Genomic DNA, 22,768 nt, shown 5'->3' with positions numbered 1-22,768 from the left:
AGAGATAGAGAAGGAGCAGTGTGTTAAAAAAAAAATCCTCTATTTTGCTAAAGAAATCAATTCAAGAAGAAGATAACACAATTGTAAGTACGTATGCACCCAATATAGAAGCACCTAAATATATAAAGCAGACATTAACAGACGTAAAAGGAGAAACTGCCATTAACACAATAACAGTAGGGGACTCTAACACCCACTTACATCAATGAACTGATGATCCAGACAGAAAATCAATAAGGAAACATTAGCCGTAAATGGTACATTGGATCAGAAGTATTTAATAGATATATAGAGACCATTGCATCCAAAAGCAGTAGAATATATATTCTAATCAAGCACACAGGGGGCATCCTCCAGGGTAGATCACAGGCTAAACCACAACACAAGCGTTGCTAAACTTAAGAAGACTGAAGTCATAGCAAGCGTCATTTCCAATCATAATGCTATGAGACTAAAAACCAACTACCAAAAAAAAAAAAAAAAGAACACACACACACAAATAAAAACATGTAGATGCTAAACAATATACTATAAAAACAACCAACGGGTCGCTGAAGAAATCAAAAGGAAATCAAAAACACCTGGAGATGAAAGAAAACAAAACCACAATAATCCAAAATCTGTGGGATGCAGCAAAAGCAGCTATAAAAGGGACATTTATACCATACAAACCTACCTTAGAAAATAAGAAAAATCTAATATAAACAACCTTAAAAAAGAGAAAAAGAAAAAACAAAACCAGACTTAGTAGAAATTAAGAAATCCTAAAGGTCAGAGCAGAAATAAATGAAACAGAGACTAAAACAATAGAAAAGATCAGTGAAACTAAGAGCTAGTCCTTTGAAAGTTAAAAAAAAGAGAGATAAATCTTTAAGTAAACTCACTAAGAAAAAAAAGAGAGAGGGCCCAAATCAATACAATCAGAAGTGAAAAGGAACTTACAACTGACACCAGAGAAATACAAAGGATCACAAGAGGTACTATGAACAAGTATAAGTCAATAAAATGGATAATCTAGAAGAAATGGACACATTGCTAGAGTGTACAATTCCCTAAGACTCAGTCAGAAAGAAATAGAAAACATAAACAGACCAATCACCAGTAATGAAATTGAATCAGTAATTTGAAAATTCCCAACAAAAAAGCCCCAAGACCAGGTGGCTTCACATGTGACTTCTACCAAACATTTAAGGAAGAGGTGACATCTATCCTTCTCAAACTATTCCCAAACATTGCAGAGGAAAGAACATTTCTGAACTCATTCCCCAAGGTTAGCATGACCCTTATACCAAACCAGATGAAGATATCACACAAAAAAAGAAAATTATAGGTCAATATCGCTGATGAACATAGGTGCAAAAATCCTCAAGAAAATATTAGCAAACTGAATACAACAAGACATTAAAGGATCATAAACCACGATCAAGGGGGATTTTTCCCAGGGATTCAAGGACGGTTCCATATCCACAAATCAATCATTGCAGTATACCACATTAGCGACCTGAAGAATAAAAAACATATAATCTCTCAATAGATGCAGAAACAATGCTGACAAAGTCAACATATTTTATGATAAAAATAAACTGTCAACAATGTGGGTATACCTCAGCATGATAAAAGTCATGTGTGACAAGCTCAGCTGGCTTCCCAGATGGCTCAGTGGTAAAGAATTTGCTTGCCAGTGCAGGGGACATGGATTCGATTCCTGGATCAGGAATATCCCTTAGAGGAGGAAATGGAAACCCACTCCAGTATGCTAGCCTGGGAAATTCCATAGGTAGAGGAGCCTGGTGGGCTACAGTCCATGGGTTGCATAGAGTCAGACACAACTGACTGACTGAGCATGCACCCATGACAAGCTCACAGTTCACATCAGACTCAACAGTGAAAAGCTGAAACCATTTCCTCTAAGATCAGGAATAAGACAAGGACGCCCACATTCAACACTTTTATTCAACATAGCATTGGAAGTCCTAGCCACAACAAGTAGACAAGAAAAAAATGTTTAAGGACTCCAAGCTGGAAAGGAAGAAGCAAAACTGTCACTATTTGCAGATGGCATGATACTACATACAGCAATTCCCAAGTTCAGTTCAGTTCAGTTGCTCAGTCGTGTCCGAGTCTTTGCGACCCCATGAATCGCAGCACACCAGGCCTCCCTGTCCATCACCAACTCCCGGAGTTCACTCAGACTCACGTCCATCGAGTCAGTGATGCCATCCAGCCATCTCCTCTGTCGTCCCCTTCTCCTCCTGCCCCCAATCCTTCCCAGCATCAGAGTCTTTTCCAATGAGTCAACTCTTCACAAGAGGTGGCCAAATTACTAAAGCTCATAAATGAATTTCATAAAGTTGCAGGATATAAAAATAGTATACATAAATCTTTTATATTTCTATGCATTAAAAATAAACTATCCAGAGATAAATTAAGAATACATTTACACTCACATCAAAAAGAATAAAATACCTGGGAATAAATCTAACAGGAGGGAAAAGACCTATACTTGGAAAACTAGAAGATATTGATGAAAGAAACTGAAGAAGACACAAACAGATGGAAAGATACTGTACTCATGGATTGAAGAATTAATATCGCTAAAATGATCATACCCCCCAAGGCTATCTACTGATTCAGTGCAATCCCTATCAAAACACCAATGGCATTTTCACAGAATTAGAATAAATAATTATAAAATCATTATGAAAACACAGAAGACCTTGGATAGTCAAAACAATCTTGAGAGAGAGAAAAAAAATAGCATTTCCTGATTTCATCCTATACTACAAAGCTGCAGCAATCAAAACAGTATAGTACTGTCACAAAAATAGACGAATAGATCAACGTAGCAGAATAGAAAGCATAGAAATGAATCCACACTTCTATGGGTCAAAATCTACAATAAAGAAGGCAAAAATATTCATGGAGGAAAAGACAGTCTCTTCTATAAATGGTGTTGGAAAAACTGGACAGCTACAGAGAATTATTTGTAGTAATATCAACTTTCTCAATATCATTTATCAAAATAATCAAGATGGACTATTTCTCAAAGACTATTTCTCAATGGACTATTTCAAACAAAGACTCTTGAGAGTCCCTTGGACTGCAAGGAGATCCAACCAGTTAATCCTCAAGGAAATCAGTCCTGAATATTCACTGGAAGGACTGATGCTGAAGCTGAAACTCCAAAACTTTGGCCACCTGATGCAAAGAACTGACTCACTGGAAAACATCCTGATGCTGGGAAAGATTGAAGGCGGGAGGAGAAGGGGACGACAGTGGATGAGATGGTTGGATGGCATCACTGACTCAATGGACATGAATCTGAGGAAGCTTCAGGAGCTGGTAACGGACAGGAAGCCTGGCGTGCTGCAGTCCGTGGGGTCACAAAGAGTCGGACAGGACTGAGCGACTGAACTAACTAATACAAAAATTAGCTCAAAATGGATTAAATACTTAGATATAAGACTTGGAACCATAAAACTCCTAGAAGAAAACATAGATTACTCTTTGATCTTGGTCTTAACAATATTAATTTGGATCTGTCTCCTCAAACAAGGGAAACAGAAGCAAAAATAAAGGAGAACAAATCAAACTTAAAGGCTTTCACATGGCAGAGGAAACCATCAACAAAATGAAAAGGGCACTTACTGAATAATAGAGGATATTTGTAAAGATATATCTAACAAGGGGTTAATATCCAAAATATGCAAAGAACTCATACAAATAAACATCAAAAAATAAACAACAAGATTAAAAATGGACATAGGGCCTTAATATACATTTTTTCAAAGGATACATACAGATGGCCAACAGTCACATGAAAAGATGCTTATCACCATTCATCAGGGAAATGCAAATCAAAACCACAGTGAGATAACAGCTCACACCTGTCACAAAGGCTATCCTCGAAAAGACAACAAATAACAAGTGTTGGTGAGGGTGTGGAGAAAGGGGAATCCTCATGCACTATTCATGAGAATGTTAATTGGTGTAACCAGTATGGAAAACAGCACGAAGATTCATCAAAATACTAAAAATAGGACTGCCATATGATCCAGGAATTACACTCCGGGATATCTACCCAAAGAAAAGGAAAACACTGATTAGATGTTCGTTGCAGCATTAATCACAATAAGCAAGTTATAGAAGCAACCTTAATCATTCATCAATAGATGAGTGGAGAAGGAAGATGTTAGTCATAAAAAAGAATGAAATCTTGCCATTTGTAGCAATATGAATGGACCTAGAGGGTATTCTGCTAAGTGAAAAGTCACTCAAAGACAAATAGTGTATGATTCACTTGTATATGGAATCTGAAAAACAAAACAAACGAACAAACATGCACAGGTGACTGTCAGGGAGTAGGAGGAAAGAAATAGATGAGGGAGATTAAGATGGACAAACTGCCAGTCACACAATGAATAAGTCACGTGGATGGAATGTACACCGTGGAGAATGGAGTCAGTAACTATGCAGCTTCTCTGTGTGGTGACAGATGGTGACTGGAGGTGCTATGCCGATCATTTTGAAACGTACGGCGATATCAAATCGCCGTGTCATACAATGGGGACTGACATAGTACTGTACGTAAATTACACTTCACAAACAAATAAACTCATGGAAAAAGAGAACAGGTTTGTGGCTACTAGAGACATGTGGGGAGGGGAGATTGGATGAAGGTTATCAAATGGTACAAACTTCCAGTTGAAAGATAAAGAAGTACTAGGAGTGTAATGTATGACATGATTAACATAATTACCACCATCGCATGTTATCTATGAAAGTTAAGAAAGCAAAGTCGTTCATCACAAGAAAAAAAATTTCTCTCTCTTAATTTGTTACCTGTGTGACTGAATGTCACTAAATGTCTTGTGCATGATTGCACAATGCACGTAAGTTAAATCATACTGCACACCGCAAACTTATCCAGTGTATCCAGTATTGTCATAACAGAGCTGAAAGGGAAGGCATCTTCCATTTTGAGTTCTTGCTCCAGCACTCAACTAGCATCTTCCTGTCCTAATCTGAACTCACACTCAAAACCAGCTGAAACTGGATGACCAGGTCAGCCCCTGGGCTTGGAACAAAGTAACCCCTGAGCCCTGGAAAGACTCTGCTCTCAGGTCCTGTCTCTGTCTACCTGTATCGTGGGGGACCTTTCTGGCTGTGCTCCTCTGTGGTCCACACGCACACCATAACCCCCTCTCTGAGACCGCAGTATGAAACACTTCTTCCTCCCAAGTCTTTCTTCGCCCAGCCAACATCTCTCTTAGACAGCACCAGGATGGACAGGCAGGCTCGGTCCCACAGAGATCTCTGGAAGTGGAGCCTGAGAGGGCACAGCTAACTCAGGAGATGGGTGGACACACACTGCCTCCCACGTGTGCCTGGAGCAGCCCTCGACAGCATCCTCTTTGTCCCACAGAAGGGCAGGATCCTCCTGGTCCATGTCCCTCATCAGGTGAGCACAACAGTGGGCTTTCTGACGGCAGAGCTGCCATGAAGGGGCTCACTGGGAAGACAGCGAGTGCTCGGGGAACTTGAGGACAAGGGTACCCAGGGGGGGCTCCCTGCAGCCATGTGGGGAATGCACAGAGGACAGCGGGCAGCCTGGGGACTGGGGGCTTGGGCCCCAGAGGAGGAAGGGGCCGGGAGATAGACAGTCCTGAGAGGCCTCAGTTTTGCAGCTCTGAGGACTGGGGAGCTGCCCAGGTTCCCTCCTCCTAGGATCTCCCCAAATGAGGGCTGGTAAGGTAGAGAGAGGCTGGACGTCTGCCCACAGGACACCCCTCCTGCTGGTCTGGGCCTAGGTGTGGTCTGACAGGTGGATGAGGGCGGGGACAGGGGAGCCCCACCCCGCATTCCTATGGGTGAGGCTCATGGGTTCTGGGGGTTATAGCAGTGGGCCACCAGGGAAGGGGCACCAGATGCTGGCTCGCCAGAAGGAGTCTGAAGCCACTGGTGAGTAGACGTGGGAGGGAGGTGGGCTGGGGGCCAGCCAGGGAGGGCTAGTCTTGCGGAGGGGAGGCAAGAGCCTGAAACAGAGGCGCCCCGATGGGCCCATGGGCCTGTGTCGTCTCCACGAATCATGAAAGGCCCCGTTTTTGTCCTTCTGATCCTCGCGCTGTGCGCAGAGCTCAGTGAGTGCCAGGGCAGCTGAAAGACCTGGCCCACACAGCATGGGTGGCAATGCCCTGCAAGAGGCTGTGGTGGTGAGCATGGGAGGGGTCTGCCCTTTGGGAGCCAAGAGGGTGGGAAGGGGCCCCAGTTCCTACAGAGGGCGTGGAGGCAGTCACCCAGAGGGACGCTCCCACACAGCTCTGTCCTGCTATGTGGGGGTCTGCAGCTGGCTTTGGGCCCGTGTCCCTGCCTGACCCCAGCTCAGAGCCTGTGTTGCTGATCCTGTGGCAACCTCGGCAAATTTAGCAATCTCAACCATTGCCCAACAAGCAAATGCAGCTCAAATTCCACTGTCTGCTACACGGGCAACCTGACCAAGACCATAGAAAACGGTGAGTCCCTGGCATCCGGAGTGGGAGGATTGACGGAGGGGGTTTCTCAGAGAAGCAAGGGGCCAATGGCAGTGTCCCCTGGGCCAGAGCCCTGCCCTGCACCAGCCTTCCTCCACGTCCCTATCAGTACAGAGACGGGCTAGCTCCAGCAGCCACCTGTGTCGGGGGGAGGTGGTGCTTGGGATGGGAATTTCAGCAGGGAAACAGGGGGCCCAGCGCATCAGGGGAGAGAGTTAGGACGGTCAACCCCAGGAGGGTCAGAGGGGACGCCACCGCAGACGCCTCATTTTATGCCCACAGACACGATTGAATTGGATATCAGGGGCTGTGTCTCTTCCTGCCAGACACCTACAGAGTTCATTAAGAGATTGATAGCCACATCTAAACCTCAATCTGAAGAGTGAAAAGTGACCTGCTGTGAAAAGGACCTGTGTAACGGGTGGTCCGAGTAAAGCCCAGCCCCTGAGCCTTGACCAGAGGGCCCCTTCCCAGTCTGGGCCCCACCCTCCTCTGGCCCTGTGAGGAGCCCCGGGGCTCAGACTCAGAAGGGAAGGGGCGTCATTCACCAGCACAGCGCCAACCCAGCATGCCCTCACGCACCCACACACACACACACACGCACTCAAAGGCTGTCCTGGGATGTGTGCCCACCACAGGGCCCGGTCCTGGGACCACCCGCTGCCCACTCCACTGGCCAGCGCAGCCCCAGGCGGCCTGTGGTCCACCTCAGCAAAAATAAACGCCTTCCACATCATCCTGTCGTCCGCATCTATGCCTGTGGCCCTAGGAGCTCAACTTGCCCAGGATTGAAACAGATCCTCCCTTCAAGCAGGCGACAGGGACCCCCACCACTTCTGACTGGACTGAACAGATACAAACGACATTCAGTCCAGCAGGGGTCAGCTCTCACAGCAGTCAGGGGTACCCACTCCTCCACCTGAAGCATTTCCTCTTCCGCAGCAGAGTGGGAGCGGACCAAACTTCTCTGCCTTCTTCACCCCCTCAGCTGAGAAGAAGGGAGACTCAACCACAACCTGTGAACACAAGCGGCCCTCGCAGACCTGTGGGGCAGAGGAGGGAGCCTTCCCACACTGGGAGGGGCCGGGAGCAGGGAAGAGCAGGGTCTCGGAGGCCTGGAAGTCCAGAAGTGTCTCCCTCAGCACCTGGCCTTCCAGCGTCTCCCCAGCCCCAACTGGACCCCAAGCTTGAGGGGCCGGGACACCACACAGGGCAGCAGGATTGTGGGGGGGGATGTCCAGGGGTGGGATGGTGGAGTAGGAGCTGCTTCTCTCAATGTGGGGTCCCCATACGTGCTGGCCTCCGCAAGCCTGCCCCAGCGCCCAGCCTGGTGGGCCAGTCTCCCTCCCCTGACCTCACCCTGCTGTCCCCTGTGGCCTCCCCGGACACCCCAGTGCTGGGGTTCCCAGGGCCCTCCAGTGTAAGGGTGTTGGAAGAGGGGCTTCAGAGAGCGGTGTGATAATGTGGACAGTCCCACCTGTGGAGGAAGTGCCTGGGCTGTGGAGATCTTGCTGGGCTCCTGCGAGCCCTGAGCAGAGGCAGCTGAGTCTGGAGGACATCCCAAGCAGGAAACGCCTTCTCCACAGGGAGCTTCCGGTCAGCCCCTGACACTTTTAAGAAAGATGTTTCCAAAAATCTCCCACGGGCCAAGTAGTGGGTCCCCAGAACCCCAGCAGCAGCCCTTGCTGAGAGACACACCTGTGAGACAGCTGGGCCTCGGAGGACCCCGCCCCATCCCCTCCAGAGCTGCACCTCATGAGAACGCGGGGCCGCTGAGAGCACCAGCCCCCGAGTCAGTCACACCTAAGGCACCAGAGACTTCTGCAGGCGCTCAGGGTGAGGCCCAGGGTCCTTCCGGTCACCGGCACCCTGTTGGCCGGGCACTTTGCTTTATGGGAACACTGCTGCTGCTGCTGCTAAGTCGCTTCAGTCGCGTCCAACTCTGTGCGACCCCATACACGGCAGCCCACCAGGCTCCCCCGTCCCTGGGATTCTCCAGGCAAGAACACTGGAGTGGGTTGCCATTTCCTTCTCCAATGCATGAAAGTGAGAAGTGAAAGTGAAGTCGCACAGTTGTGTCCGACTCTTAGCGACCCCATGGACTGCAGCCCACCAGGCTCCTCCATCCATGGCATTCTCCAGGCAAGAGTACTGGAGTGGGATGCCATTGCCTTCTCCGTATGGGAATACAGTGCCCCATATTTGTGACTCTTCGAAAATTGATGCTGCAGGGGAAATCTTGGTCAGCATTTTTGCCATACGTAATGAAAACGTTGGTAAACAGCTTTGATACCATTTGTGGGAATTAAAACCTGAATTGGCCATTTGCCCTCGATTTAGGACAGAAAGCAGACTGACACATGCTTCCAAACCCAAAGGTGACTTCTTAAAACAGTTTTCAAAAGGGGCGAGCAGTTTTTTCAAATTATCAAGAGATTTTTTTCAGTGATTGAAAAGAGTGTAGTGATAGGTAAAGTCAGATAATCAAATCGTTAGCTCGGAAATCCCACCAGGGGATCATAAATAGAGAAGGAAACTTAGGGGCTTTGGGAGACAACAGTAAGTTAATGATCCCTCGAGACAGAAGTGGGAGGGACTTCCCTGGTGATCCAGTGGCTGCGACTCCGTGTTCCCAATGCAGGGGGTCTGGGTGCCATCCTTGTTCAGGGAGCTCGATCCCACATGCTGCAATCTTGAGTTCACAAAGTGCACCTAAAGACCCCATGTGCTGCAATGAAGATTAAAGATCCCGTGTGCTGTACTAAGACCTGATGCAGCCAGATACACGAGTGATTTAAAAAAAGAAAAAAGCAATGGGGAAATCCTGGAATAATGCGGGCCTGCTTGGCTCATAAAGCAGAGCAAGGCCCTTACCATCAAATCAAACAGGCTTGCCGACAACAAATCCACCTGCTTGCTCAGCAATGGAAGCCTGCAATGGAGGCACAAGCCACGCCTCAAGGACATTCACAGCAGTGGGAAAGTAAGGCCTGCATCCTGCCCAGTGATGGCAACGGGCTAATGGCCCCTAGCACCCGATTTCTGTGCCCACGAAAACAGTAGTTTAGGGAAAGGTGGCAGTTCAAAATGAAAGACCCTCATTGTACTGAGACTGGAAATAATTTTTCCATAGTGACTCAACAGTTCCGGGTGCACAATTTGAGTCAAAAACTCCCCTGCCTGACATGTGGGAGGAGTGGATGATGGAAGACTTGAGGAAGCAGGAAGAGGTGGTCTTCCCCCCTCCCCTCTTTCCTTCAGTTCAGTTCAGTTCAGTCGCTCAGTCGTGTCTGACTCTTTGCAACCCCATGAATCGCAGCACGCCAGGCCTCCCTGTCCATCACCAACTCCCGGAGTTCACTCAGACTCACGTCCATTGAGTCAGTGATGCCATCCAGCCATCTCATCCTCTGTTGTCCTCTTCTCCTCCTGCCCCCAATCCCTCCCCGCATCAGAGTCTTTTCCAGTGAGTCAACTCTTTGCATGAGGTGGCCAAAGTACTGGAGTTTCAGCTTTAGCATCATTCCTTCCAAAGAAATCCCAGGGCTGATCTCCTTCAGAATGGACTGGTTGGATCTCCTTGCAGTCCAAGGGACTCTCAAGAGTCTTCTCCAACACCACAGTTCAAAGGCATCAATTCTTCGGCGCTCAGCTTTCTTCACAGTCCAACTCTCACATTCATACATGACCACTGGAAAAACCATAGCCTTACACAACCCATAAATGTTCAGGGCAGTGCAATGCTCGCTGCCTGATTGAAAGTGTGACAAGCATCCTATTCTGATAGCTCACTTCTCGGTCACTTTGCCTCTCGCTGAATTCTTTGTGCACTGAGACTTAAAGAACTGGAGCTCTCAGAGCCTCCTGAGACACTGTCTAGCAGTTTCTGTAGGTCTGTAATTTCAAGACTAAGAATGTCCATCATAGACCCTGTACCACAGTGAGTGGTTTTCTCTGTTATATTTCTGTGTTGTCAGTTATCTTTCTTAGAGGACCTGGGTTCTGTCTGATCAACCGCCAGATACAAAATTGTTCTTCTACACGGAATGAGACACACCAGTAGAAACCAGCCGTGTGCTTCCCAGGTCAGAGCACTACCCCCCATGCATGAAGGTTGGGCAAGTTACATACAGAGGTGTCCTTTGTAGATCACCATGACAACAGATGTGGCATCTAGTTTTTCCAGATTAGGCTCCTATGGTGTGTGTTTCTAGGACCATCAATAGGAGGTAGGCCACTAGTCTGAGAGGTCTCAGGCACACAGAGGACAGGCAGTGATGGGTGCCCCCCAGGACCACCCCCCCAGCATATCTACCTGTTGTTTTTCAGGGTGTGACAAGCTCAGGCACCGAATTTCACCTCCCTGCTCCTGGTGCACCCAGATCTGGTCCAAAGGGGTAGAATTGGGCATGATTGAGTAAATCATAAACAGAAGGAGGTCCTAAGACCCCTCCTCAGGAAGCCTCTGGGAGTCACCTCCTCTCTGGACACTGAATACTTAACAGGAGGGTGGGGGAGTCCAGGCACCAGCTGTTGGCCACCCAGGGAGGTAGAGGCACCTGTCACCTGAGGACCCAGGTCTCCAGTGCCAAGCTCTGCCCACCAGAGCAGGAGGGATTGAGCCTTCCTCTGAGCCCTGCCTTGGAAACGGGCTTTTAAGCACTTCTTCCCCTATACACACACACAGACACACACGCACACACCTGTAAGCAGCTTTGACAGGAAGGTGTTCTCTGCAGGAAGTCCCTTTGGTCTTGTCATTAACCTTAAACCCCCTCTACTCATCTCTGGTATGAGACTATCTTTCAGATTTATTGATCACACAGCACCTTGTCTAACCTACTGATTCTTTCTGTAATCAAAAGTATTGTTGTAGCCACGCGTTCTGGGAAACAAACTCACTCAGAAGGACAATGCAGATAGTGGAGGGCAGTTTATTACACCGGTGGGCCCAAGGCAGAGTCTCCTCTTAGCCAAGGACCCTGACCAGTTTTTCTGAAAACCTTATATACCCTAAGTGTATGTGCCCAAACCCACCTCCCCGAATTTCCTGAAACTAGTCTGAACAAAGGAAAAGAGAGATACAATCAAAGTTAATCTGTGATTCATATGCCTTAAGCCTAGGTAGTTAACAGTGGACAATTATCAATATCCCAATAAGCATAATAGAATTTATGATTCTATTCAGTTACACAGATAATTAGAGTATTCTTTTAGGCAACAGAGAATCTAGGTACGCGCCCTGGGGCTCTTCCATCCAGGGGGCCTGGTTTTCCAGTTGGTATGTTGTTTCCGTAGAAACTGGGCATAGGGCTCAAAGTCCACAGTCCAGCTCACGATGGAGTCCTGCTTTCAAGATGGAGCCTGTTCTGTCTGTTTCCTCCTTCAGTATCAGTAAAATGAAGAAAGTAACTGATGACCAGATCTCTTCCCTGGCTTCCCATCAGTAATCTCTGGGACAAACTGAACAAGATGACATCTAAAGAGAGACGACAAGAAGTGGACAGGTCTACAGCAGCGGGGGATAGCCACAACCTGACCCCCAGCGCGAGGATTCACTGAGATTACCTCCCTTCTTTGCCGGGAGCCGGCATATTGCATATTGAGTGCATATTGCATATTGAGTGCAGCACTTTCCACAGCATCATCTTTCAGGATCTGGAATAGCTCAACTGGAATTCTATCACTGCCAGGAGCCAGCGTGAGGAACTCCGCCCATGACAAAGGTCACGAGGAAGGAGGCTTGGCATACGCAAAGGCGGGATCGAGCTTCAGGAGTCCCCCTGGAAATTCTCGAGCATATACCCCCAAAACCAGAGTCTGCCTACTTTCTGCTTTGTGCTTTCACCTACACCTCTGACTTTACGGGGGGCTGTCCCCCACTACCTCTCTCTGAAAAAAGAGTTAGCTTACAGCTCCAGTTAATAATTCCTGGGTGTGACAGTGTTTAACCTACAAACTCCTTTGGAAATCCTCTAGCCTGCCTGAATAGGTTTTTCTGGCCACATGTGATTGTTCAGAGCCTCCCAACTGTGAGAGGCACGAGATGTTCTAAACTGTGTAAACACAGATTCTTTTGAGTAGTTAAAAGATTGATTAGAAATTGTATTGGTGAAGGGATTTTCACTTGTTGGGCCAATGTTTGCTGCTAAGTTTCCATATCCCTTACCTGCTGTGTCCCTGGCAGTGTATTGATTGATATAATTGGTGTAAGTAGTAGCTTCAATGTTTGTAACCTGGGACCCTTGAGTTAATTCTTTTTCTTGTTATAGCCCACCACACCTTTGCTCTGTAGGAATGCAACTTTATCTAATGCTTTTGGAGGGTGGCTCCTGACCAGTCACCTTTAGAGAAAAATAAGTTTTCTGAAGAAAGGGTCTTAAAATGTTAACAGGCCTCCGGGCCAGAAGATGATGCAAATCACCTAAGCTTTTGCATATGATAAGTTTGCAGGAAGAAAGCCTGGCTTGCTGCATGACTACCCCTTCCCCCATTATCCTCTATGCATAACTTAAGGTATAAAAACTACTTTGGAAAATAAAGTGCGGGCCTTGTTCACCGAAACTTGGTCTCACCATGTCGTTCTTTCTCTTACCTTCTGGCTGAATTATTCAGCCTCTTTTCTCCACTGAATTTCCTCACTGAGCTATCCTCATTCTATTACTCTTCATATCTTTGATAAATATTTAAATAAATAGGTCGCCTATGCCGTCTCTCCTTCGAATACCCTGGATCAGCCGGGGCTGGACCCCGGCACTTCTTCCCTTTAAAAACCTCGTGGTGGAGCAGTATCTTTGGAGGTGGTTTGTGGGGAATGTGGAGTCCACCATCATCCAACTTGCCAGCATTCTGAGCACGAGCAACTTTCCTTTCCATTAACAACTGCTTGTTGGGCATTGATTCTGGAGCAGCAAGCAGCCGGACCTGAGTTTGGTAACACACATGCGCACACACAGCACACACACATCTCTCCAGATGCCCATATACAAACTCATGCACACATACACACACTCAGAGATTCACACATTTACCCACACACAGACACACCACACAAGGTGCACCTACGAGCAATCACTGACCCCTGCTGGCGTTGGTCTCCTGGGATGTTTATAAGCCTTGCTTTCTGAGTACAGGGCTACCCCTCCCTCCTAGCCACCTCCTGACAGCACACTGCCCGGACAGCAGATGGCAGCTGGGGCTGTTTCAGCTATGTAAAATGTTTTTAACTTTTCATCTTTAAATCAGTTCGTATTGACAACGACATTTCAAAAATAATAGTTTCTAGAATCATTTCCCTCATCTTCCACAAATGTTAACTTCTTCTGTTAACATAACCACAGCACCATGACCAAAACAGGAACTCCACACCGGTGCCAGACCCTCAGGCCCGGCTGGAATCCCCCGCTGTCCCTCAGTCCTTCCCTTGGGTCTTGCACGGCACCCCCATCCTGTCCCCTGGTCTTCTCACCTGAGACACCCTCCCCCCAGCCCACTGCCATCCCAGAGGTTCCCGCTACTCCCAGCCTCCCAATGCCCATAGCTTACACTCCAGAGCTTTCTCTCCACCTTGTGCTGAGACCCTCAGATAATCACAACCTTCCCTGTTTGCCCTCCAGGTACCACCCACACTGAGGTCCCAGGTCCCACCCCTTCACCCCCCACTGGACAGCACACCCTGGGAATGTCCGATTCTGCTGGGCCCTGGGACTCAGGCCTGCATGGTGGCCACCTTGGGGCAGCTGGCTGACTCGAGTCTGTCTATCCTGATGGACCCGCTGCCCAGACAGGAACAAGAGCCCACAGCCCTCTGCGCCCATTCTGTCTGGGGCTGACTTCATCACATCTCTCCATGGCCTGGATTCTGGTCACCCATGGAGAGAGCCTCCCAGCATACAGGGCACTACAGGGAGCTGCGTGCATGTGCTGTGTGTGCCTGTGTGTGCTGTGTGTGTCTCTGTGCCTGTGTGTGCTGTGTGCCTGTGCGTGCCTGTGTGTGCTGTGTGCCTGTGTGTGCTGTGTGTGTCTCTGTGCCTATGTGTGCTGTGTGCCTGTGTGTGCCGTGTGCCTGTGTGTGCTGTGTGTGTGCTGTATGTGCCTGTGTGTGCTGTGTGTGCTGTGTGCCTGTATGTGCCTGTGTGTGCTGTGTGCCTGTGTGTGCTGTGTGCCTGTGTGTGCCTGTGTGTGCTGTGTGCCTGTGTGTGCTGTGTGTGCTGTGTGCCTGTGTGTGCTGTGTGCCTGTGTGTGCCTGTGTGTGCTGTGTGCCTGTGTGTGCTGTGTGTGCTGTGTGCCTGTGTGTGCTGTGTGCCTGTGTGTGCTGTGTGTGCTGTGTGCCTGTGTGTGCTGTGTGTGCTGTGTGCTGTGTGCCTGTGTGTGCCTGTGTGTGCTGTGTGTGCCTGTGTCCTGTGTGTGCCTGTGTGCCTGTGTGTGCTGTGTGTGCCTGTGTCCTGTGTGTGCCTGTGTGCTGTGTGTGCTGTGTGGACACGTGTACTCTGTGTGTGGTGTTGGTGTCCTGTGCACAGGGTTGCTGGCCTCATGTGTGCGTGCTGTGTGCTCAGTGGAGCCATAGCACCGGCATGCATGAGGGCATGGCCAGAGCAGCCCTCCAGCTTCCTTTTCCCCCGTATGTTGCCCCACCATGGGCCTGGCCCAGCCTGGGCAACAGTGGAGAGGGAGGGCCACCAAGACGTGTGGGCGGCTCCTTTGGCCCCAAGGAAGCGAGCTATGGGCTGGGGACCCCGTGGGGGAGGAGCCACCCCTGCCCACCCGAAACAGGAAGATCTGGGCAGATTCCCCACCCACCTTCCTAGCCCCTCCTTCAGGCGGGGGCGGGGGCGTCCTCCGAGGGAGGAGGAGGCAACACCGGTGCCGTGCAGGGAGAGCCAATTCCTAGGGCTGCCCTCAGGGTCACAGGGCCTGGTCTCTGCTGGCCCCTCCACAGCCTGCCCTCCCTTGGAGGGTGGTGGCAGACATGAAAACCCACTGGGAGCCAGCAACACTCACCTAGGATCCCTCGATCTCTGGTGAAGGGAGGGGAACCAGGGACTCCGCTGTGACTGCAGTGAGGCTGAGCGGCCAGCCTCCCCCAGAAAGGGGCTGCCAAGCCCAGCCAGGACAGGGTTGTAGGGGAGGGAACTGGGCAGTGTAGAGGTGGGACACATTTGAAGGCCGGGACCCCCAGGAACTGAAGTTGGTGCCCTAACCACGCTGGTGATAACAGCTGAGTTGGGAAGTAGAATTAAAAGCACAGTCTCCTGCAAACTCAGAACACCTCCGTGTGTGGATCGTGTTGTTGAATCAGCATTCACCAGAGTGCAGTGTACACCACAGGCTGTCTGCTAAGCTGAGAGACAGCAAAACTAGACAGGTCCTCTGCTCACACGGCTTCTTCAGATCCACCGTACCTGGCCTCGCACTTGACCTGAAGCGCTGACACTAGGTGACCCCAAATTCACCTTGTAAAGGATTCAACGCCATCCCAAGTTAGCTCAGTTCTCAAGAGAGAATTCACCATGACCAGTTTTCTAAAGTGATTGTTCCAAGAAATGAGAGACAAGAAAGTTCTTTCCTTTCTTGCTCCAGGAAGAATGGGTTTTTGCCTTGTTTTAATGTGTGCCCCTTACGTGCAGGGAGCAAGGACTCTCTGCCTTGCTCTGTGCTTGCCCTACTGCTCAGGGCCGCTCAAAGAAGGCAGGGTCACTCTCCCATCTAATCAAATCAAGCGCATTTCCACTTGACATGCCATTCCTTTTTGCAACTCAGTGCTTTCATTACCTAAATAACTCTCCTTCCTATAGAGAGTTCTATTAATAATAAACCATCTGAAAAATAAATGCCATGAACTGGGTGAGGCTTTGGCCCTAAAGCGGAAACGGATAGAATCAAAAATATCAAATACCTGCCACACAGCAAGAATTTATATGTGTTGGTCATAATGAAACCAACTGATGTCATTCTGCTGCTGCTGCTGCTGCTGCTGCTAAGTCGCTTCAGTCGTGTCCGACTCTGTGCGACCCCAGAGACAGCAGCCCACGAGGCTCCCCGTCCCTGGGATTCTCCAGGCAAGAACACAGGAGTGGGTTGCCATTTCCTTCTCCAATGCATGAAAGTGAAAAGTGAAGGTGAAGTCGCTCAGTCGTGTCCGACTCAGGGCTCCAAAGCACTCCAGCACCATAGTCCTTGATGTCTCAGCACAGAAAAGAACTCAGCAAGAGGCCAAGTAATAGATATAAAGTGATTTATTAGAACAGGACACTTGTGAGGTTTATAAGGGGGTGGATGAGAGAAGCAGCACCCTGAGAACTTACTGAGCTACAGTTCTATAATCAAAAGAAAAATATGGATGGGGTGGGGATGGCAGTGGGGGAGGGGAGATGGGAAGACCCCCTTTCTCTTGAGCAGACATGCGTCCATCATCAGCTCCTCCTCCTGGTTAGGCAGGACAGTTTTCTTGTCCCTACATGGTCAAGCTAGGTCCACAAATTAGTTTTTTCTGTGTGCGGAGAGCATGGCCTAGGGGTCATTAATGTGCTGACCTTACAGGGCAGGACGTGAGACTCATGCCACCATTATTTCCTTGTTTGGGGGGCATGTCTTGTGCTTCTTTCTGTTGCATGGTTTTGTCGTTAAGCAAGCCTGCTTGGTTAAGCAAACCTGCTTTCTTGAGTAATCATTACTTACAGGGGCCTCCTATCGAGAAAATAATCCCCTAGTAGGATTAACTATGTAATCATCTACTTATGGCACCCCACTCCAGTACTCTTGCCTGGAAAATCCCATGGACGGAGGAGCCTGTTAGGCTGCAATCCATGGGGTCGCTAAGAGTCGGACACGACTGAGCGACTTCACTTTCACTTTTCATTTTCATGCATTGGAGAAGGAAATGGAAACCCACTCCACTGTTTTTGCCTGGAGAATCCCAGGGACGGGGGAGCCTGGTGGGCTGCCGTCTATGGGGTCGCACAGAGTCGGACACGACTGAAGTGACTTAGCATAGCATAGCATAGCATAGCATCTACTTATCCCTTTACTGTAGCCCTAAGAAACTGCCCCCTGGACTTGAAGTCCTAACATTCCCACCAAATAAAATAACTCTCTACTTTCATGTTGTGACTATTTTTTAGTCAACAGTTTTGGTGACAACAAAGGGACCCAGAGCAGACTCCTCTCCTCTGCCTGAACTCCAAGAGGAGCTGGAGCCTTGGGGTCAGCAGAGGCCCCCTGTGCCCATCGGCCTCCTCAAGGTCCAGACAGATGGACAGAGTCTCTCCTGGTTCTCAGACCTCCCGTACTGATTGATGATCCTGAGTTTTGTTTGGTGGGCTACAGCAATTACCTGCCCTGCTCTGTTGAGTTTACCGAGGAATATAAAGGGCTCTGTTGAAAGAAACCGAGTTTGCTCCATTGTAGGAGGCTGAAAAGTCTATGCTGAGTAGTTGGGCCTGATCTGATGCTTTTCCTCAATTCATCTGCCTTAACAGGATTTGTTGGGATAAAAGTAAAGATATTCCATGAGAGCTTTGCTCTGAAGAAAAGGGACAACACTCTTCCCCTGCCGGTTGAGGTTTTCCCAGGTGACTGAGAAATTTATGGGGGTGAAGACTGAGTCCTCAAAACATGCAGTGGTCACACAGGCAAAGCCACTCATTAATTCGCCCTGGGGCTGCAAATAAGAACTGGCCATTCATTCAGCAATTTGAGCAACCATGGTGGTCTTAGACTGCCAGAGATAGACTCTGAGACACGTAAGATGAGCTACAAGGCCTCTGGGGTGACTCCTGGAAGAATCAAGCTCACAAGCAGCACACAGGCCCATAATCTCACAAGTAATTTTATCCCTGACAAATTCAACATGAAATGTGAAACAGAGTCTCTCAAAAACAAAACAAGAGGCAGCAGAAAATCAACCTCTGACTAATCAACATCTCAGCCAGAGTAATGTACAATATATATGGAGCTCATACTTGCAAGTACCTAGTTGGTGGTGGTGGTGGTGTTCAGTTGCTAAGTCACATCTGACTCTTTGCAACCCCATGAACTACAGCACGTCAAGCTTCCCTGTCCTTCACTAACTCCCAGACTTTTAAACTCATGTCTATTGAGTCAGTGATACCACCCAACCATCTCATCCTCTGTTGTTCCCTTCTCCTGCCCTCAATCTTTCCCAGCACCAGGGTCTTTTCCAATGAGTCGGCTCTTGGCATAGGTGGCCAAAGTATTGGAGCTTCAGCTTCAGCATCAGACCTTCCAGTGAAATTTCAGGGTTGATTTCCTTTAGGATTGACTGGTTTGATCTCCTTGCAGTCCAAGGGACTCTCAAGAGTCTTCTCCAGTATCAAAGTTCAAAAGCATCAATTCTTCAGCTAAGCCTTCTTTATGGTCCAACTCTCACATCCATAGATGACTACTGGAAAAACTAGCTGACCGTATGGCCCTTTGTTGGCAAAGTGATGTCTCTGCTTTTTAATACGCTGTCTAGGTATTTAATATGCTGTGCTGTCAAAGCTTTCCTTCCAAGGAGCAAGCATTTTTAAATGTCATGGCGTCACCATCTGCAGTGATTTTGGAGCCCAAGAAAATAAAGTCTGTCATTACTTCTACTTTTTCCATGAAGTGATGGAACTAGATACCAAGATTTTAGTTTTTTAATTTTGAGTTTTAAGCCAGCTTTCTCACTCTCCTCTTTCCCCTTCATCAACAGGCTCTTTAGTTCTTCTTACTTTCTGCCATTAGGTTGATATCATCTGCATATCTGGCTCAGTCTCTTGTGGGGGTCAGTGCTTCATTTCCTGGGTCCTGGTGCACACAAGGTTTTGTTTGTGCCCTCCAAGAGTTTCTGGTGGGCAAAAAAGGTCTTAATGACCCAGATAACCATGATGATGTGGTCACTCATTAGAGCCAGACATACTGGAGTGGGAAGTCAAGTGGGCCTTAGGAACCATTACTACAAACAAAGCTAGTGGAAGTAATGGAATTCCAACTGAGCTATTTAAAATCCTGAAAGATGATGCTGTGGAAGTGCTGCACTTAATATGCCAGCGAATTTGGAAAACTCAACAGAGGCCACAGGACTGGAAAAGGTCAGTTTTCATTCCAATCCCAAAGAAGGGTAATGCCAAAGAATGTTCAAACTACGAAACAATTGCACTCATTTCACACGCTAGCAAGATAATGCTCAAAATCCTTCAAGCTAGGCTTCAGCAGTACCTGAACTGAGAAATTCCAGATATACAAGCTGGATTTAGAAAAGGCAGAAGAACCAGATATCAAATTGCCAACATCCACTGGATCATAGAGAAAGCAAGAAAATTACAGAAAAATATTTACTTCTGCTTCACTAAGTGTGCTAAAGCCTGTGATTGTGTGGATGACAACAAACTGTGGGAAATTCTTCAAGAGATGGGAATACCAGACCACCTTACCTACCTCCTGAGAAACGTGTATGCAGGTCAAGAAGCAACAATCAGAACCAAACATGGAACAATGAACTGGTTCAAAATTGGGAAAAGAGTACATCATGGCACATAAGCAGGGTACATATTGTCACCCTGCTTATTTAATTCCTATGCAGATTATATCATGCAAAATGCTGGGCTGGATGAATCACAAGCTGGAATCAAAACTTCCAGGAGAAATATCAACAACCTTAGATATGCAGATAACACCACCCAAAGGGTAGAAAGTGAAGAAGAACTAAAGAACCTCTTGAGGAGGGTGAAAAAGGAGAATGAAAAAGCTGGCTTAAAACTGAACATTAGAAAACTAGGATCATGGCATCCAGTCCCATCATTTCATGGTAAATTTTGTTGCTCAATCACTCAGTCGTGTTTGACTCTTTGCAACCCCATGGACTGCAGCATGTCAGGCTTCATTCACCTTCACCATCTCACAGAACCTGCTCAAACTCATGTCCACTGAGTCTGTGATGCCATCCAACCATCTCATCCTCTGTCATCCGTTTCTCCTCCTGCCTTCAATCTTTCCCAGGATTAGGGTCTTTTCTAATGAGTCGGCTCTTCGAACCAGGTGGCCCAAGTACTGGAGCTTCAGCTTCAGCGTCAGTCCTTCCAATGAAAATTCAGGACTGATTTCTTTTAGAATTGACTAGTTTGATCTCTTTGCAGTCCAAAGGACTCTCAAGAGTCTTCTCCAACACCACAGTTCAAAAGCATCAATTCTTCAGTGCTCAGACTTCTTTATGGTCCAATTCTCACATCCATACATGACTACTAGAAAAACCAGAGCTTTGACTAGACGTACCTTTGTCAGCAAACAATGTCTCTGCTTATTAATATGCTGTCTAGGTTTGTCATAGCTTTTTTTCTAAGGAGCAAGTTCTTTTAATTTCATGGCTCCAGTCACCATCTGGCAAATAGAAGCGGGGGAAATGGAAAACACTGGCAGATTTTATTTTCTTGGACTCCAAAATCACTGTGGACAGTGACTGCAGCCATGAAATTAAAAGACGCTTGCTCCTTGCAGGGAAAACTATGACAAACAGACACCATATTAAAAAGCAGAGACATCCACTTTGCCGACAAAGGTCTGTATAGTCAAAGCTATGGTTTTCCCAGTAGTCATGCACAGATGTGAGAGCTGGACCATAAAGAAGGCTGAGCACCTAGAACTGATGGTTTCAAGCTGCGACGCTGAAGAAGACTCTTGAGAGTCCCTTGGACTGAAAGGAGATCAAACCAGTCAATTCTACAGGAAATCAACCCTGAATATTCATTGGAAGGACTGACGCTGAAGCTCTAGTACTTTGGCCACCTGATGCGAAGAGCCAACTCATTGGAAAAGACCCTGATGCTGGGAAAGATTGAAGGCAGGAGGAGAAGGGGATGACAAAGGATGAGATGGTTGGATGGCATCAGCGACTCAATGGACGTGAGTCTGAGCAAACTCCGGGAGACAGTGAAGGACAGGAAAGTCTGGCATACTGCAGTCCATGGGGTCACAGAGTCAGACACACCTAGCAACTGAACAATAACAACTACATACATAGAAAAGAGCTAAATTCCTTAACTTGGAATATCTGCTTTTCTTTAATTAAAAATAATCTTTTGAAGTTCAGACTACCTGCGCTTTGTTGCAAATTTCTATATAACATGGCACACACCCCTCGCCACCTTGGTGGAGTTCTCTCAGGGTTACTTGAGATGCAGACACCCAGGCTTCCTGCCAAATAAAACAGAATTCTCAACTTTCAGGTTGTGAATATCCTTTAAGTCCACAGGAGGGAGGGGAGAGGGGAAGCAGAGAGAAAGGCCAATGTATCCTCAGAATGTCTAGACGCAGAAGCGGGAAACACACACCCGGCCACTCCAGCAGGTGTCAGGTGGGCAAGCAGCAAGTCCCCAGAGCAAGAGGTTGAAAGAGGGAGCCTGAGTCACCCCCACCCACCCTCCCAGGGGTGGGTGAGCCTTTAGGAAAGCCCCCTGGCATAAGTTTGGTTGATGAGCCTGGCTATACCAAGCCTATGGATACCGGGCCTGGATATAACCCAGAACTGCCATGGGTTCAAGGGCATGGCCTTCTGAGTGCAGCAGGCTAATTAGGCCACCCCACCCCCACCCTATCAGACAAGTCCGACTGGAGTGTAGGCTGAAACCAAGCATCAAGCTCAAGGGAACCAGCTGGCCTCTTGGCCTCAGTTTTCAGGTTATGTTGAGTGTGGCCAGAGCTGGTGCAGTCCCTGCTCCCCAGACCTGAGGCCCAGAAGGAAACTAACCAAGAGCCACGGCCTACAGCATGTCCCTGGGCCCCAGCGCTGTGTAGTTCCCAAGGATGGCATCACACCTGAACTGTGACATCTCAGGACACACAGCGCCTCACCTTCAGCGTCTAAGGAAAAAGCCCCAGAAGCCTCTCCAAGTTGATCCGTCCCACTCTCCTGTCACCTGGACATCACAGAAGACCACAGAAGAAGCAGATCCCCGGCAGAACTCTGCACACACAGCCCACTCACCAGACAATCACATACACTCACATCCACGCATAATCACATGGTGCCCAGGGTACCCCGGCCCTGCCCAGAGGACTGGGCCACTCTTACAGGGTCCCTCTTCCCACCCTGCCCCATCCTGACCACCCTGCCATCCTGCCTCAGCCCCTCCCTCTTGCCATCTCTCTCCGCGGGTGTATGGTTAAGAAGACACTTCTCCTGTGCCCTACCCCCACCCCCAACCCCGTCACCACAAACGTCACCCAGAAAGGGTGCAAGGAAAAAAAAACCAAAACAG

General features: G+C 48.2%; 1 long non-coding RNA gene across 1 annotated transcript in view; it reads right to left on the bottom strand.

Annotated features, from left to right (window-relative positions):
- The window catches only part of LOC133260254 (uncharacterized), a 54,360-nt gene that overhangs the window by 28,534 nt on the left and 3,058 nt on the right, over positions 1 to 22,768 (bottom strand). The gene's annotated exons all lie outside the window — the stretch shown is intronic.

Source organism: Bos javanicus, chromosome 14, assembly GCF_032452875.1.
Source record: "Bos javanicus breed banteng chromosome 14, ARS-OSU_banteng_1.0, whole genome shotgun sequence".
NCBI classification, from domain to species: Eukaryota; Metazoa; Chordata; class Mammalia; order Artiodactyla; family Bovidae; genus Bos; species Bos javanicus.
Note: the sequence above shows the minus strand (reverse complement) of the source record. Positions and strands in the feature narration are given on the sequence as shown.